Source organism: Ctenocephalides felis, unplaced genomic scaffold (assembly GCF_003426905.1).
Source record: "Ctenocephalides felis isolate EL2017-DRISC unplaced genomic scaffold, ASM342690v1 CF-g0.4_SCAFFOLD_03571, whole genome shotgun sequence".
NCBI classification, from domain to species: Eukaryota; Metazoa; Arthropoda; class Insecta; order Siphonaptera; family Pulicidae; genus Ctenocephalides; species Ctenocephalides felis.
Genome location: NW_020539725.1, coordinates 31066350 through 31086594, shown reverse-complemented (window position 1 = coordinate 31086594; position 20245 = coordinate 31066350). Strand labels below are relative to the sequence as shown.

The 20245-nt window shown below is 28.8% G+C and overlaps 2 pseudogenes; both read left to right on the top strand.

Moving 5' to 3' along the window:
- The window catches only part of LOC113385904, a 28941-nt pseudogene that overhangs the window by 5365 nt on the left and 3331 nt on the right, over positions 1-20245 (top strand).
- On the top strand, positions 4214-4671 carry LOC113386555 (annotated as a pseudogene).

The following is a 20245-nucleotide window of genomic DNA, read 5'->3' as shown; positions in this document are numbered from 1 at the left end:
AATAAATAGTTTTATATTTCTATAACATATGTTATATAATTTTTGTTTTGTTTTAGTGGTTCACAAAACAATCTCTGCAATGGAAGTATCGCCGCAGCCCATCATTGGTCCGGAAATTCCAAATAACACTAGTCCGAACGGTTGTCGAAAACCCATGGTGACATTATCCCATTTACCCAGGAGGCCACCGGTTGATGTCCAATTTTTAGACACTTCCTATTCAGTATCTGAAGGTAGACAACGTGGATACAAGACGATCTTGAAAGGAATCAATGGAAAATTTCGGTCGGGAGAATTGACTGCTATATGGGCCCATCAGGAGCGGGAAAAGAGTACTCTTATGAAATTTAGCTGGTTATAAGTGAGTATGAATATAATAAATATTTTTTCTAATAAGTCGTTAGCATATGCTGTATACCATCTCTTTTATAGTTTTATCACAGTTTCAACGGGGTTGAAACATATTTTTAAAGCTTTTAAAACATTTTGCATCGTAGATGGAAAAATCCACATGACATCACAAGTACATATAGAAAAATATATACATCATAGCCGCCAGGCGTATATCTTCACATTAGCATAATTTTGCACAAAACTTTTGACAATGTATTACTTAAAACTGAAATAATAGAAGTGAAAAAGCAGAAATTATGAAAAACCTCTTGGAAATATTTTATTGGATTACATACATATTTTATTCACACCTATCTTCAAGTCTTATTGATGTCCATTTCAAATGCGAAACTAGCAGCAATGATACAGCTCCAACCAATTTATGAATATTATTATGGCGGCTTATCATGTATCTACAATATAATTTCATTTACTTTCAATAAATACATTCCAACTAAATCTACAACTATGTACAACTACAACTAAACTGTAAATTGTATGGAAAAATGCTTCCAAGACCACCTTTTTCATTTCCTGAAGTTTTGGTGTAAATTAACATTTAGCGAATATTTGTTGAATATCAACAATTTACTTTTGACAATGAATTTCTATTTCCTTAAAATATATATATATATATATATATATATATAATGTATATATGTATTTTGCATATATATATATATATATATATATATACATTATATACAATATAGTGAAATAGTATATATAAAATATACATACTCGTACATATATTTGTGGTTTTATATTTTACGTGAACTATAACATTTAATTCCATGAAACAGATGCATTTTAATTTATGTTATGATAAACTTACAAATATAATTCTCATATAACATAAAACAACAAAGGATTACTCGATGGAATGATATTTTCTATTATGAATTTCCATCTTTCATCACGTTGACTTTTAGATAAAATATATTTCATATTGCGTTTCTTTTTTCTTGTACTGCGCATGTCGTTAGATTGTTATTATCATATATATGATTGCGGAATTTGAAAATATTTATTCTTTAGAATCAGTGATGGTCATTAAATTTCAGAAATACATCTAATATAATTTTAATTTTCTGCTGCACTTCTTTTATGATCGTAAATTATATTACTTGCCGGATAATAAATGATTTAAATGTTTTTCATTTAATGCTTAATGGTGAAAATAACTCTGAAATTATTAAATGATATGTGTATCTATGAACTGAAAAACAGAATTTCAGTTGTTATTGAAGTTATAATTTCGGTTTACTATTAATTATTATCCATCGGTACTTACATACTTTTTTCATTTTTCAGAACATCTCATCTTAGTGGATCAGTTCTAATTAACGGCAAAGAACGTAATCTACGCCGTTTCCGAAAACTCTCATGTTACATTATGCAAGATGATCGCCTTCTTCCCTACATTACAGTGCGCGAAGCCATGATGGTGTCTGCCAATTTAAAATTAGGGAAAGACACACCGCACAATGCAAAAAGAATTGTAGTCGATGAAATTATTGAAACATTGGGCTTAGTAGAATGTAGCAATACTAAAACATTACATCTATCAGGCGGACAACGAAAAAGATTGTCCATAGCACTGGAATTAGTTAATAATCCACCTGTTATGTTTTTTGATGAACCTACATCAGGATTAGATTCTTCTACTTGTTTTCAATTAATCTGCTTGCTTAAGTCTTTAGCAAGAGGTGGTAGAACAATAGTATGTACAATACATCAGCCTTCTGCAAGACTTTTTTGAGATGTTTGATCATCTCTATATGCTGGCGGAAGGGCAGTGTATATACCAAGGGAGAGTTAATGGATTGGTTCCATTTTTGGCTTCTTTGGGATATGAATGTCCGAGTTATCACAATCCAGCGGATTATGGTGAGTACGCTTAAATGTTGATTACATGATTTAAATTGAATTTATTTTTGATACGTAGAATATAATATTAATATTGTTTTATTTTATTTAGTTATGGAAGTTGCATGTGGCGAGCATGGCGAATGTGTCCACAAGCTTGTGATGGCGGTCAACCACGGCAAATGTAATGTTTGGAACCGCGAAACAGCGCGACCGCCTCCAATAACAAACGACATTATGAAGAAAGAATTACCGCCAATCCCGAAATCCAACGAAAAAACCTCCAACAAAGATAACACTATTGTAAATATACCAATGAATGGCGATACCACCAATCCCAAACAACTGAACGCTGCCAACTGCACTACTTCATTATTAGATTCTAATGAAAGCGTAACAACGATGCCAACCAGAACTGGATTTCCGACATCTGGATGGCAGCAGTTTTGGATTTTGTTAAAACGAACATTCTTGACGATATTCAGAGATCAAACCTTGACGCAAATGCGACTGGTATCGCATGTAGTAGTTGGAATTCTAATAGGATTGATTTATTATGACATCGGGGACGAAGCTTCCAAAGTGATGAGCAATGCTGGATGTGTATTTTTCACAACTATGTTCACCATGTTCACAGCTATGATGCCAACAATTTTAACTTGTAAGTTTCTTATACTTTTATTGATTATATTTTACTGATTTTTTTTTAATTTTTGTCGGAAGCATGAACTAATGATTAGGATCATTTTATGAAAATATTTAATAATACGCCTAAAGTTATTTGTACTATAATTACATTTATGTATTTATGTATTTATGAATTTGTTTGTGATGCTGCATTTCAAGACAATAGATATATGTACTCGTAAATATGCTGCACGGCATTTAATATGCTGGAATTCTTAATATAATATATTTATTTTTAAATAGTTATGTATGAAAAGGCGTTTCAAAACAGGATATTGCTGAGGATTAATTTTTACTAATGCTGCCAATGATATATAAACCTTGCGCAAAATATTTATTATTTACTCGAAATACTTTGGTATTGAAAACAATTTGAAATATAGTTGTAGTTTTGGGCAATGAACTTATTTTTTCAATAAATAATTTGAATATATAATTTGAATAATATAAATAATAATTATTCAACTGCAATTTAATTTAAGAAAGAAAAATTTAATAAATAATAAAGAAATGTAATTTACTTTGAACATTCTTACATTCAATGCATCCGGAATGTGAGCAATATAAATACAATAGAAGTGATATCGTAATAAAGTTTACCATAAAAATAAATCATTCATATTTTCAGTTCCAACAGAAATGGCGGTTTATAAGGGAACATTTGAATTATTGGTACTCCTTAAAGTCATTTTATTTGGCCAAAACGATTGCTGATCTACCATTCCAAGTAAGTATTTTTTTCACTTATTACGAATTATTCTAAAAGTAACCTAATAAGAGTCAATAAAGCGATTAGTTGCTTGACTTACGAACAAAATTTGAGATACGAGCTTTGAACGAGGAGAGTTTTCTTGATAAATGTTAATAGAAAATGGAAATATGAAAAATTTTATCATTGTAACAATGATTTTCCTATTGTAGAAATATTTTGGCTGTTAAGTGAATGTTTTATAGTTAGTCATTGCACTTATATGTGCACGGAACGAATTAAACTAGTCTGTCGGGGTACCACATAAATACAAATTCTACATATTGATCAACATTGACTCATTGCATAAATATTTGTATTTTCTTCAATAATTCTAATAATTTAATAAGAACATGTACTTTATATGTTTTTGAAAATACTTACAACATAATTGTAAAAATAATAGTAATGAATTATTTTTACATATTGCTTTAATTTGCTATCAATAGACCTTATTAATTCATTTTTCTATTAAAGGTTGTGTTCACAAGCGGTTATGTCTTAGTAGTCTATTACATGACATCACAGCCTCTAGAACCACAAAGAGTCTTCATGTTTGTCTCCATTTGCATCCTCACAGCTCTAGTTGCCCAAAGTTTGGGTTTGCTAATTGGAGCAGCTATGAGTATAGAGACAGGCGTTTATCTTGGGCAATTACTACAATACCAATTGTTTTATTCTCAGGATTCTTTGTCAATTTAATGCCATACCGGTTATTTAAGCTGGCTGACGTATGTAAGTTATGTTAGATACGGATTTGAAGGTGCCATGTATTCTGTATATGGATTCGACAGACAGAAACTGAAGTGTTCTGAAGCTTATTGCCACTTTAGAAGTCCCAAGAAATTCCTTAAAGAAATGACTATGGACCAAGCAGTGTTTTGGGTTGATGCCGTTGCTTTATTCGGACTATTCATATTTTTAGGTTGGTAGCTTATTTAGTACTGAGGCTGAAGTTAAGATCTATTCGCTAATGCTATTTCCACATTTCAAACATATTATTATCGCTCATAAGTAAAAAATTTGGTTCTATTCAATTGATACGGAACGGATATATGACTAGAAGTAAGTGGTGCTAGATTGTACTTATATTTATCATATCTATATTATGAAAATGTAAATGGTTTATGAGATTTTTATAGAAGTTAGATATGCTGAATACATTATTTGTGAGTAAATTTTTAGCCTGTGAATGTGGAGATAAATTTATAGAAACTGAGAACCATTAATATTAAGTTAGGTTACTTGTGATAAGTGCAGTATTTTAATTTTAGAGCAAATAATATCTCTGTTAGCAATTTTAGTATTTATCTAGTACTGCTTCATTATTTTCAAAATTTCTAAGGAAATGAGGATTTAGCAACATTGTGTGTTTCAAAAACTATAGACTGAATCGTATGTTGTAATATCAACTCTGCTATGCATTTTTTTCTTGAAATCGAATTTAATTACCACATTACATATCACACTTTTTAGTTTTAAATTAGAATATTATTTTGATATTTTATGTTGTTTACAAACTTGCCTATGACATAGTATATAAGTAACTGAAAGCCATTATTTAGAATTATATAATACAACATGAAACTATACATTACAAGAAAAGTTTGAAAGCGTTTATGTGTTTTATGTTTTGAACCGTAATACTAATATGTAATTGAAAATGCCATTTAATAATAAATTAAAATGAACATTTCTTTTATAAATAAATCTTATTTTCTAAGAAGAATCTTGTATAAAACTTTATAAAAGCTATATTATTTTTCACCATGATCATACAAGTTGTAAGTAAATGGTATTGATGATTTCATTCACAGAACATGAATTTTCAATTAACGCTTTTGCATACCAAATTATTTTTATCTATATAGTAATAAAATAATGTTATCTTAATACTTTTAAATACATTTATTGGAAACATTAATCCGCTTCATTCAAGCTTGGCTCGACTTTACGATATTTAAATATATTTTTTCTACTGAAAAAATGGATTTCGCAGATGTTTTTTAAATTAGATCCAAGATTATTGAAGTCTTGAAAATCAAATTTACTATTGACAATGAAAATTATCAATAACTCATTCAATCAAATAATGTTAGTCAAATGAATATATATTCAAAATTGTTATAACATATTATTCCTGCATTATATATTACTAGACTATAAGTATGTACACCACCAATATTTTATATTTTTTATAATTGATGTAAAATTGAACAAATGGATGTGTATGTTTGTGAGTGTATGAATTAAAATAGTATATAATTTATCATTAATCATGCTAGATCTATTTTATATATTGATGTGTTAGTACCTACATTTTATATAAGAGGAGAATTTACTTTTGTGATACGAATTTCTTAGTTTAGATTTGTCATATATACATAATATGAATTTATATTGTTTATATCATAATGTAGTATGCGATGATGAACGATATTGCATAAGATTGTTTATGATATAAAATATTACATTACATATAACCATGTTATAATAAAAAAATATATACAAGAACATATTTTGTTTTCATATATTATATTTTTGGAATTCTCATTTATATTACAATTTTTATCGTTTCAATGCACGTGATTCGAATTAACTAGAAAGGCAAGTAAAAAAATGTTTTTCGAACATATTTTATCAGGGTTGAAAGCTTTTATTTTTAAAATATGTTTCTAAATATGTATGATCTTTCAACGCATTTTTTCTAACAAGTTATCCACTTCTGAAAACCCGCTTCGAAGAACTCCGCCGCAAGGCCCAATGTGCTTAAGGACTGTACTGAAGCGTTGTCCATCCAAGTGTTGCTTCAATTTCGAGAACAAGTGGAAGTCGATGGGAGCAAGATCATGGCTGTAGGGGAAATTTAACCACCGATCACACACCTTGTGATAACCAAGTTTTTCAGTCAAAATGTTGTCGATGGTTTTTTCACAAACCTCAGGAACCTGTAAAGCCAACTCCCGAAGCGTTACTTTTTGATCCTCGAGGAGAATGCGCTCAATTTTGCCACGACTGGGCGGATCAAAGAAGCCTCCCGCTCCTTTGCTCGTCGTGAAACGTCTGTGCGTCCGTCCTTGGCGAAGTTCGCCCTAGAGATGGGCTTATGTTAAATCCGAAGCCTTATTGACTCGGATTTGACTTTTTCATTTAGTATTTTATATCCGCTTAACAACTCCACGACTTCGACAACTTTGAAACCGAAATACTCGACACAAATGTATTCTATAATGCGTTGTTTATGCATATAAGGATTTGTCAAATCTTCATTGAATTTTTTGAAATGAAAATTTATGAATAAAATAAAATTAAAAAATATCAATAAAATAATTTTTCTAAAAAATTCACAAATAAATGACGAGTTGTAAAATTTTTCGGTTGACCACATGATCGACTCAATGACTCGTAATTTTAACAGTGTTGACAAAAGTAAAAATGCAAAACTTGAGAATCAAATTCAATTTAATTATTTTCTTTTGATGATAAAATAATTGATTTTTTGGGATAATTTTATATAAAAATGATGTAGTAAACTTTGTAATAAAAACAAAACATTTATCATAAAATATTTTCACCAAATAATAATACTTCTGCTTTCTAATTTTTTCTTCTGCTATTTCCATTCGAGAATTAATATTATATCGGGTAGTTCGATTAGCATATTATTACCTTTACACAATTATATAATTGTGTAAAAGTAAAAATTTAATACTATATATTTTTTGCTGCTTAAATACTATTGACGTCACTGATATATTTTGCACAAGTATTGTTATTTCAGGCTATGGAAAAACCAAATTAAATGTATTTTGTTTTGTGTATTTTTCGGTATGTATATTCCTGAATGCCGTCATTCACGTCCAAAGATTGTCGTAGTTAGAAATATGACCCCTTACACTTGAACACAATTTCATTGTTCTGTATCTTTGAAGTAATACTTTTGTATTTTCTGTGGAAAAAAAAAACGTATACCTAAAAGGTCATAAAACTGCCTTTGAGACGAGAGGAAGCGACAGCTTGCTTCCCAAGCAAAAGTGCAGTAACAGATGATTTACGTTTTATGTATGGAGTGGATATGGAACAAATCCGACAAATGAGACAACTCCACTCGGATTCACTCCGAGGGAGGAGTTGTATCGGAGTGATAACTCCGGAGTGAGTTACCCATCTCTACTCTGCACCATTTGCGGACGTGCTGGACGCTGATGCAAGCTTTGCCATAAACTTCTTCCAACTGTCTATGAATTTCAATAGGAGCAAGCTTCTTCGCGTTTAAAAATCGAACTAGCTGTAAGTGGAATTCTGTCTTAAGGCAATTAAGGCATCGTGCCTTAAGGCAAATTGCTGAAACTTCCCGTACCAAAAATTATTTTTTTTTAAAAACGATTAAACATTTTTGAAAAAAATTTACTTCGAAAAAATAAGATTTTTGAGAAACTATAAATTGGACAAAAAATTACTTTTTTTGAAAAAAATTTTTTTAAAAAAAAAAAAATTTAAATTTTCTTTTTTTTTGAAAAAAAATTTTTCTTTATTTTGACATATTTTGGAAGATCTGACCTTTTTTCAAAGCAATCGTACTGCTTTACCTGCATAAAGACGAAATATCAAGCGCGTAAGCGCCGCGTCGCCGTCTAACGCGTAAACATTGGTACGGAACCATAGGAATGTAAACAAAATTCATACTTATTGTTAAAATCTCTATAAAATATCTGATAATTTGATGTGCATATGTCTAATGATCATTTTTGACCGCCAAATGGCATTTTTTTTACTTTTTTCATTAGATCTCCGAAACCGCTAGACCTGCCTTTATGAAAATTTGGTCAATTCTTCATCTTGTCAATACAAGTAAAACGTTTTTTGACTTATTCAAATTGGACACTCCGTTCTCTTAAAAACTGAGTTACCGTTTTCGGCACTTTTTGCCCCGTATCTTTGGAACGGCTAGACCTGTCTTTGCCAAAAACTAATCAGCACGTCTCCTTATCAATACGAATCGAATGTTTTTTGAATTATTCAAATCGGTTGATCCGTGTTCCCGAAATCGTCGACGAAAATTTGTATCCGCACATACATACACACACGCACATACATACATACATACACACCACACACACACACACACACACATACATCCATTTTTTCTAAGGTATGCCAAAATGTTCAGAAACCTCTGAAACGCAAAGATATATAAAAATTTTCATTTTCGATTTTTTTGCGATTACTATAACTATCCCTACGGGAAGTTAATTACTGAACGGATTTCACACCTGGCGGTGACGGTGATTGCGGGCTCCATCATGGATGGCTGTTAGACTGGCACTAAGGTTTGCAGAGATCTTCCAGGTAGTTGAAATGGAGTAAGAGGCATCAACATTGAAAGCGGTGTTGCAGGATTTGTCCTAGTATCTCGCGCGGCGAGTGTACAGCGTTGGGAACCTTATTTTTTACTTGCCCCTCGTAGTATTGCATTTTGGAATTACAGACCATGATGATGGATGCTACAATTTTAGTATTCTCAATCTAAAAATATAAATGAATGAAATTTAAGTAAAATTAGTGCAATAAAATATTTTTCAAAAACAGTGAAAACTATATATAATTAGAAGGAAAGTGCAACAAGCAATAAAAAAAATTTTGAAATTACTGTACAATATTATGGAACATTAATAAGTATTTCAAAATTTTACTAAATATTTATCAATAATTTTAGTAAAGTTATATTTTTTTAATTGTGATAAAATTGTATTCCAAGTTATTACAAACTAATATAATAATGTTGTATATTAAATATTTTTGCGAGAAATGCTTATGAATACTCTAAATAAGATAAAAAACAGCACTACCAAACAGATGCATAAAATAATTTTGTATTAAATACTCACTTTTATTTAATTATTTATTTAAAAATTTGTATGATTTTTTAAAATAAATTTTCCATAAAATAATGTTGTACTCCAAGTTATTGCAAACCAATATAATAACTTTGATTATTAAATAATTTTCCGAATTCTTATAAATATTCTGAATGAAATCTGAAGCAGCAATATCAGACAGATGCATTTAAATAATTTTGTCCTAAATTTTCTTTGTTTATTATCTAGTTTTCGAAAATTCCGATAACAAATATTATACCTGTTCAAAATAATTAAACGGAAGTATTTTTTATCATTTATACATATAATCCCTTTGTATTTGAAACTTAATATGCTCGCGGACGTGAATGCTATATATAGATCTAGTAAAAAAAGTAAAAAAAAAATGCCATTTGACGGTCAAAAATGATCATTAGACATATGCACATCGAATTATCAGATATTTTATAGAGATTTTAATAATAAGTATAAATTTTGTTTACATTCCTATGGTTTCCGTAACCAATGTTTACGCGTTAGACGGCGACGCGGCGCTTACGCGCTTCGATATTTCGTATTTATGCAGTTAAACCAGTACGATTGCTTTGAAAAAAAGTTCAGAATTTCCAAAATGTTTCAAAATAAATGATTTAAGATAGAATGATTTAATATGGTTCGAAACATTATTAAAAGTTTGAAATCATTCATCAACTTTTATTGATCATTATTGATTATATTTAATTACTCGAATTTTGAATTGCAGTACGGAAAGTTCCAGCAATTTGCCTTAAGGCACGATGTCTTAATTGCATTAAGACAGAATTCCACTTACAGCTAGTTCATAATTTTATATGCAATAACAATTATTACAATAAACAATAATTGCTAATAGTATATCTAAATAACTCAAATATTCAAATGTGAGTATTCTTATCAGTTTTGCAAGTATAATTTGCATCATTGATACACCCAATAGCAATTATTATAGAAAATTGCTGTTACAATAATCAATTTCAATATTTGAATTTCGCGCCGTGCTTCAATTCCCCTGAAGTGCGCGCTCGTTTACGGAACGAACCGAGTGTCCCCATTCCGCATCGCTTGTCTTCGTACAGGAGAGTGACGCAAACGTCAGATTTGAAGGTTCATATGGAGTTAAATCATAAAAAATAAGAAACGCTACAAGTTTATCAAAGGCAAAGCATTCGCACGGTTCAAAGTTCTTTAATAATTATTTAGTATTTAAAATATTACATGTATACATGATAATTTGAACTCTGAACGAGCCGATTCGAGTTGTGTTCGTGATGTATTTTCAATAAAACTAGAATCTGTTGCAAGTATGATCCAGTGAATGTTGTTATTGGAAACCAATCAGACATTTTCGATTGATTATTGAACTTTTAGTGAACACATAATTATAGCGACAAATGATGATTTTAAATTAATTGTTGGCATAGGTTAAATTATTATACTGGTTAACATTATATATACAAGTGATTATAAAAAATTGTGCAGGATTTTACCATGGATAATTTTTTATTAAATAATAATTCGTAAGTGTTTATTTTTATTAAAATTAATATATATATATATATATATATATATATATATATATATGTGTGTGTGTGTGTGTGTATAATTGAATATGTATACATATGTTTTTGATATTATTTATTAACCCTTTCCACTCGAATGCCGCCGCTCCGGCGACAAAATACATATTAATTTCGGAATTCTCGAGTGGAAGGGGTTAATATTGATATATTGTTTATTATTAACTTCCTGTAGGGTAAGTTACTGTAATGGGCCGAAAACCGAAATTGAAAATTTTTACATTTCTCGACGTTTTGAAGGTTTCTGAACGTTCTGGCATACCACAGAAAAAATGGATGTGTGTGTGTATGTATGCATGAATACAAATTTCCAGTAACGTTTTTGGGCGCACGGATCAACCGATTTGAATGATTCAAAAAACATTCGATTCCTATTGATAGGGAGAAGAGCTGATTAGTTTTTGGCAAAGGCAGGTTCAACCGTTTCGGAGATACGAAGCAAAGAGAGCAGAAAATAGAAATCGACTTTTTGAGAGAACGGAGTATCCGATTTGAATGATCTAAAAAACATTCAATTAGTAATAATTGGGACAAGTGTTTATTAGTTTTGGCAAAGGCAGGCCCAGCCATTTCGAAGATACGGAGCTACATGTGTAAAAAATGGCAGTTTTTGAGAGAACTAAGCGTCCGATTTGAATGATTCAAAGAACTTTCTGCTTGTCTTAACAAAATAATTGATTTTGGAAAAAAATTGTTTCAACTTTTTCAAAAAAATTTTTTGTATATCGAAAATATTTCAGATTTTATTTTTAATTCTGACTATAGTTCTAATATACTTTAAACAAATAATTTCAACTTTGAAATTCAGTTTTTATGCAATTCTTATAAATATTAGACAATGTTACAGTATTTATATTAATCTATTTGAAAACATTCAGTATTCCTCGAACATTTCGTTACGGTACGGGAAGTTCCAGCAATTTATTAGGCACTATGCCATACACCCCACTAGTTTTATGCATATTTTTATAGTGTGCAATATATGATTTGTTTGTGGTTATATCACTTTAATCAATTTTCTAAACGCAAACAAAAATATATTTAGGTACTACCTCAAATTACTCAAGAAATCACTAAATAATGTTGTCATATATTTACTATTTAAAATCTGCAATTCTTATATTATTACTTTGATAATATATTATTGACTTTTTATACTATTAAACCAAATTATTTCCTCTGCCTATATATTTTCATACATTTTATTTTGTTTTCTATTTTGCCATGTCAATTTATTAGCAAAATTCTTTTAATTGCTACTCAATATGACTTTCTAATATGGAGAAACTTCCTAATTTTCTAAATATCTACTTGAAAATCTATGTATTATCTATAAAACAGATTTAAATATGATACTTCTACTTATTGATATTTTATATGTAGAAATATCCTTTCATGCGGTATATTTTTACTACTCAATTAATTTTGGTTTAATAACTAAGCTGTATTGACTGAAAATATCAGATATGTCGAATGCCGATTGGTATTTATTTTTCAAAATTTGATTAAGTTTCAAATTGTGATTTGATCATATAAAATAATGATGTTGGGAAGGTTTTTTATTCTATTGATTAATTTTGATAAAAATGATATTCTGTTGATAATAATTGTTTTTTGACCCGATAGCTCCTTTAGTGATACTATGAATTTTTCCTTCCACTTAAAGTTCATTCAGTAAAATAATAATTTTCAGTCGATTGGCATTTATTTTTCCTAAATGTTGATCAAATTTCAAATTGTGAAATTTGATCAAATAAGATAATGATATTGAGAATCTTCTATTCAATTGGTAAATTTTGATAAAATTGATATTTGTTTGATAATGGTTGTTTTCTGATCCGGCATCTCCATTAGTAGTACTGTGAGATCATTTTCTTCCACATAAAGAAATCATTCAGTAAAATAATAATTTTTAGTCGATTGGCATTCATTTTTTCTAAATGTTGATCAAATTTCAACTTGTGACTTCATCATATAAGATAATTATGTTGCAAAGGTCTTCTATTCTATTAGTTAATTTTGATAAGAATGATATTCGTTTGATAACAATTATTTTTTGACCCAACATTCTCTATTTGGATATAGATTTATATTTTTGAAAATTCTGTTTATAGTAATACACAAATTAAAAAAACAACTTCGCACTTCGTATGCAAGAAATTAAATTGTTAACCCTTCTCGTACACACCTCAGATTAGTATTGAGGTATACACATATGAGGTCTAGGAGACCCCAGCGGTGTTCAAACTTTCGCCATAAGTAGCCTATTAGCTCGTATACAAAAAAACTAGTGGAATTCATCGTTTTGTGTCTTAAGGCTTAAGAAACTTCCCGTATCGTAATTAAAAATCTTGGTACGGAACCCAAAAAAAAAAATTACACAAAATGTGTACACATTTTTGATAATTTGATGTACATATGTCCAATAAACATTTTTGACCGCCAAATGACATTTTTTAACTTATTTTTATTGAGTGTCCATGACCGCTGTACCTGCCTTCCCAAAAAATTTAATCAGTTCATCTTGTCAATACAAGTAAAATGTTTTTTGAATTATTAAAATCGAACGCTCCGTTCTCTTAAAAACTGAAATACCTTTTTGCGCCGTATCATCGGAACGGCTAGACCTGCATTCGCCAAAAACTAATCAGCACGCCTCCTTATCAATACGAATCGAATGTTTTTTGAATAATTCAAATCGGTTGATCGGTGTTTCTGAAATCGTCGACGAAAATTTGTATCCGAACACAGACACAGGCATACATCCATTTTTTCTAATGCAGGGCAAAATGTTTAGAAACCTTTCAAACGTAAAGATATCTAAAAATTTTCATTTTCGATTTTTTTGCGATTACTATAACTTACCCTACAGGCAGTTAATAAAAACAAAATTTGAACTATCTACAATGCGACAGTGACATTTTTAAAAGTTGATAAATTAAAGACCTGAAAACTGACCGGAAACAAGCGACCTTGTGAAAAATGGTGTCTAAAAGTGGGGCTTTGGGGTCCAGTAAGTCCCAGAAGAAGGTTAATAATGAAAATATTTAGTTCATATATACATTGAGGAACCATTCAATTTACAAACAGGCAAATTGCTGGAACTTCCCATTTTACTTTGAAAAATTTAGATTTTTGAGAATCTATAAAGTTTTGACAAAAATTTACTTTATTTTTTAGAAAAAAAAAATTTGAAAAAAATGTTTTCTTTATTTTAAATTATTTTGCAAATTCTAAACTTTTTTCAAAGCTATCGTACTGCTTTCTAACTGATAAACATTGGTACGGAACGCATAGGAATGTAAACAAAATTTATACTTATTGTTAAATTTTGCACGAATATTTGAAATATTCTCATATTATATCATTGAATTTTGCTATTAGCATCTAATAAAATAATATCAATGCTTCAATAACAATGTCATAAAAATTCCAGAAACAATTCGCGTACGATCTTTTAGCGAAACAACTTTAATATATATAAATTAATTAACATCAATACCAGTTATTCCACTTTTTCTAAGCAAGTGTTGTAGTTTCTCATCGCGATTTCAACACTGATCTCATAAAATTTTAGTTCTTATATATTTTGATTAATAATAATCATCATCATCATCAAATGCGATGATTATGATTTTATTCCCATAATAAGTATAAAATATTATTTCCCAGATTTAATGCAAGAGAAAATTTCTATATGAGCTGATTTATATTTGTTATTCATGTTGTAATTTATGTAACAACACGCAAGAAACTCGTGGCAAATTCCGGTTTTTTATCATTGGTATAAAGGTTTGCAAGTTTTTTATATTTTTGAAATTTACTTTGTATGCAGAAGAAAATATTTTGTTGTATAGATGTTACTTGAAAGCTATATTCTAAAAAATAAAATTTTAATAATGATTATGGGGACATGTAAAATTTTATAATTCCACAATCATTTTTGATCGGGGTTGCCCGTGACTTGTTTATAAGAACCTTGAGAAAAGAATAAGAACTTTGGAGTTTGGACAGCTTGATGTCAAGCAGTAGTGACATCGGTTTTCACTTAAATTGCAATAAGTCTCCAAGTGCAAAAAGCCCTTCTCAGGAATTGCAGCACTCAATAAAAAAAGTCACCAGCATTAAAATTTCTACAGATAATTTTATATAAAATTTGTGAAAAGAAATTTAATTAATTCTTTAGAATGTACGTTTATTATTTTATTGCATTACACATGATTGTCAAAACACAATAAAAATATGTCAAATATTTTTAAAATATTTGCCTAATCATTATTTTAACATTGCTGTTAAAATCAATGTCATCAAAAATCTGTACATTGACCTGATTGAATTAAATTTTTAATCAAGTTTATCTTGATGTGGGATTGCGTAACTTGAACGTTTTTTGAACGAAATAGATTGAAATAATTAATATTATACTCGTTGTATAATTAGGATAAATAATTATAATATTTAACTTTCTGATAGACGAGCTTGTTTTTGATAAAAAAAAATCCGACTTGCTAATTTTATGTTTCCTGATGTTTCATGTCATTCTGAATCGTTTGACCAAAAGCTGCACCGATTTCAATAATTTAAAATTCATTTGATGAAACACGATAAGGAGTAATGTTTTGACGATTTTGATGAATCTTGAAAAAAGTTTTATGCACATTGGAATGTATTTTTAATCTATATTTTCTAGCGGAGCTGGATATCACCAGAGTGAATATCACGACAATGAAACCATAAATCATCTGTAACATTTCAATAGCAATTTTTATTCAGAAATTTCCTATCAGTTGATTTGAACCTTGAAACTGTCCAACACTTCGTAACCTATTAGATTTCCTCATTGATTATGTTGTTTTGAATATGATGCCATTTTGAGGAATATTACAGAAATCTGGAGGCTAAATTCTGCCTCAAACTATTTTTAACAAATCGTTAGAAATATTGAATGGAAATGTCAAATCACACTAGTCTACCAGGTGGTATTTAGTAGTTACTCCCATACAATTAAATGTTGTTAAGTTTTCAAAATCAGTGAAATTTTGATATGGTTAATTGAAAATAATGTTTGTTAATGATTTGGTTGTTAATTTACTAAATAAATTAAATGCTTATGAAAGGTACCATGTGTTTTAGGTATTATTAGGTTTCTGCTGAATGATTTTTTTAACCTTTGATTTAAAAATCGGGCATTATATCAATAAAAACTAGGCTCCATTCAGTGGAATGTCTTCTCATAATTGCGTATCCTGAATTGAGAATAATATTTTTTTTATTAATTTTCTAATAAAATCAAGATGATCTTCTTTACTAAAACTCTCGTTAACAGTCTTTTCAAATCTACTCTCTCATGATATCTTTAAATTACACTAAAAAACTCTAGAAAATATTTATAATTAGAAACTTTGATAGAATATCTTAATGTTTCTATGACATATTTGGGACAACGACTTTCTTAATATAATTAGCTTTATTGGTACAGACTAAACATTGAGATAAAAGCATGACAAGTTAAAAAGAAATCATAATTTTAATTATATGCTTCTAGTTGATTAAATTAGTTAAGTTGGCTCGGTTTATGCTTTTAATTAAATAAATTAAATAAGACACAGATTAGGCTAAGTAACAGGAATAAAAAAAATGAAATAATTTGTTTATAGTTTGTATTTGAATTTGAACACTGATTTATCTGATGAAGATAATTGGACATTTGAAATTTAAATATTCGGTCATAAGAATAGTTGAAAACGTACGTTCTGTATTTTTCGATTCATATTGATTCAATTTAATTTAAATATTGTTTATCTGTTTTCAATTTATTCACTATCTTGATTCCTTGTCTTTTACATACTTTTAGTTGATTTTTATTAACCCTTACGGGACGGCATCGATTTCAAAACAATCTACTGTACCGGCTGTAAACTTGATTTCATTGTGTATGTTATGCAATTTGTTTGGTAAAAATTTGTGATCATTGAAGGACATACATTTATAATATTAATTTATTTTTGATCATTTTATAGGAAATGGTGACGTTCAAAACAATTTCCAAAATGCATAGCTGGTTGATCTTGATATGTTATACAATAAAATGATATTCGCCGCCTTCCTCCTGGTGCTTTTCTGTCAGAACAGACAATACAATCCCTTTTTCTTCATCTCGCATTTAGAATATACCACTGATTAGTCAGTATATTTAATCTTTTTTTTTGCTGCCGTAATGGTTTGTTTTTCCTTTGATATTGTCTAATAATTCAGTTGTAAAATTTAAAGTGAAATAATCTATTGGATGTCTTATATTGCTTGGTATTTGTAGTCAGGGTGTTTGTTGATGTATCGCACCCTTGATTATTGAAGGAGGATCGGCTTCATTTAATTTGTCTAACTTCTTCTTTTTGTTGGTTGTATAATATCATCATCACATTCATCACTATCTTCAGTGCGATTAGTAATTTCGTAAATTTTGTCTGTATGAACGTCTATTTGAAACTCATCTTCACTACTGCTTAATGCACAAAATTTACCAGTCGTTTTGCCATATTTAAAAGCGCTCGGTCGTTTTGAATATTAAAAAAAAGACTATATAGCAAAGAAAAAGGCTAAAAATACTACTAAAATAACTTAAAATTATTTTTAAAATACAACACTGTTTATCACTGCTATATGTAATGTATTCAACTTTTCGATGCAAACTGAGTCATTGTTTATAAAATAGCCTGTGCCTCACAGAGTATGTTAGTCCACTCAGGTGGACAGCCGTCCCCAAAGAGTTAACGTTTGATATTCCAATATTTTACCTATAAAATGAAGAGCAATATGCTGATAAGGCAATGAATATTACATAATTAGTGTGGTTGAAATCATATTATTTTTAATATGTTGTAATATATACATAGTTGTTAAAATCTCAAACAGTTAAGAAACGTTTAGTATTGAACTATGGAATTGTTTTATCTTTAAATGTAATTCAAAATATTTAACATTGGATTTTTAAACATAGTAAACGCTCCCTGATATGTAACTTTCTACAAACGAAAAAAATAATTGTGATAATAATAATAAGATAAAATATGATAACTATAAATTTCTCATTCCTATATCTGAGATCTCTAAATCGAGACAAACATTAAATATTAAGGAATGATAGAGGGAAGTCGTTTGAACTACTAAACAGACTATACAGAACGAAGCACTAAGACTAGTACCAGACAAATCGTGAAATCTTGTCACTGTAGAAGACCTCTTCAAATTATACAAATAGGTTTGATTTCTGTTAAAATAAAAAAAGTCAAACAACTGCAACTATTTAGTAAATATCAATTGCAACGAAATGCAAAATGTTAGTTGTTCATAAACCAATTTATTGCTGAATTTTGATAACTTACAATTAAAACAATTCTAATTCTAATTCTAACGGCATTCGTTTGTTATTATAAATGAATTCGAAAATATTTTACAAGCAATATATTATTTGCTAATACATACTCTCATATCATTTCATTCGGCATCAAATTACGACCATTCAGTATAAATTTTATTTTTGCCTTAGAAAGCTGAGTGTGGATTTATTGCTCGACTGAAGCCATTGCCTTCGAAATATGCTCTTTGCGGCGCTTATTAGATTAACACGACACAAGAGCTTCGTATATGTATTATGATTCTGCTAAGGTCGACATTTCTAGAATTTCATATGCAAAATATATTGCGAAAGTCGACGATTCATATCTTTTATAGAACCGCCTAAGCAAACGTTTGCAAAATTCTTAGACTCTAATATAAAAGACAATGTAATATTCTGCATGATTCTAAGTGCACAAATCTAATATTATTATAGTTTAATAGTTTTTATCATCATTAGTTATACTAAGCAAGCAGTCTCTGCTTAAAGTTCTAAATTATTTAGATTGCAGAATAAAGTTAAATAAAAAAATGAAAATTAAAATACAAAAATTGAACGCAATTGTTTGCGAATACACTATTTTATATAACTGTATAATGAGTATAAAAATTACAAAATGAAAAATCATGTTTGTGCCAAATTTAAAAAAAAAATTAAACAAAATATTTTATTCGACATGAATATGTTGGCTGATAATTTCTGGTGTACGTAACAATACAAGTCATTTATGAACTTTTTACATTTTCTGTTTTTTTTTATTTTACCTATTGCCAAATATAATCATAACAATAGTAATAGTTTAATCCATTTATTCATATAGCTAATAGTTTAATCCATTTATTCATATAGCCAATGAGTATTTTGCTTATCATTCCTCATTTTTTGTTAATTATTTCGAGTTTGAAATTAAATATTGTGAAAGCCAACCTGTTTCTATCATAAAAATGAATATGTATATCTTTTAATTACTCCAATCATAATTGGGACTATTTTCAAATTTTTAATAACTATTTACGTTGATTTCACAAAATTTGGTAGAACATATTTAAAACAATATTTTCCTATCTATTTTATCTGCTGATATACTTTTTATGTAAGATTAAAATATCCATTTCGTAATTGCATAATGAAAAAAAATGGTTTAATTTATATATTGATTTCATAGTTTCATTGTACTAGCATTATCTTATCAAAATATTTCAGAATTTATCTGGATTATAGATAGTTCACAATTGATTTCAAAATAGTACAGTTTCATAGTACTATATTTATTTCTTTTCCGAAATCAATTTATAATTTAAGTTTAATCATTAATGTTTAATTTTGATATTATTTTATTCTCTACCTAAAATGTTGCAACCGACAAAACATTCTCACAAATGATTCGCGTTGTTTTTCTGCGATAGTAGATTTTGACCCCAATTTTATAGCGCAAACAAAATCTGTGAACTTGAACAAGATTAATATGGATTGGAACGTGAATTTTTCATATGTTTTAGTATATTTTATTGCTTTAATAGTTTTGAAACATATGTTCTACACATTCGTAAATAAATCTAATGTAAAATTATAACTCTCTAAAGAGCATTCATAAAAAATTATTTAAAACATTATATTTTAGCTAACTAATTTGACCAGATTATTTTGAACTCGTTCATGATAATACTTAATATTTTAT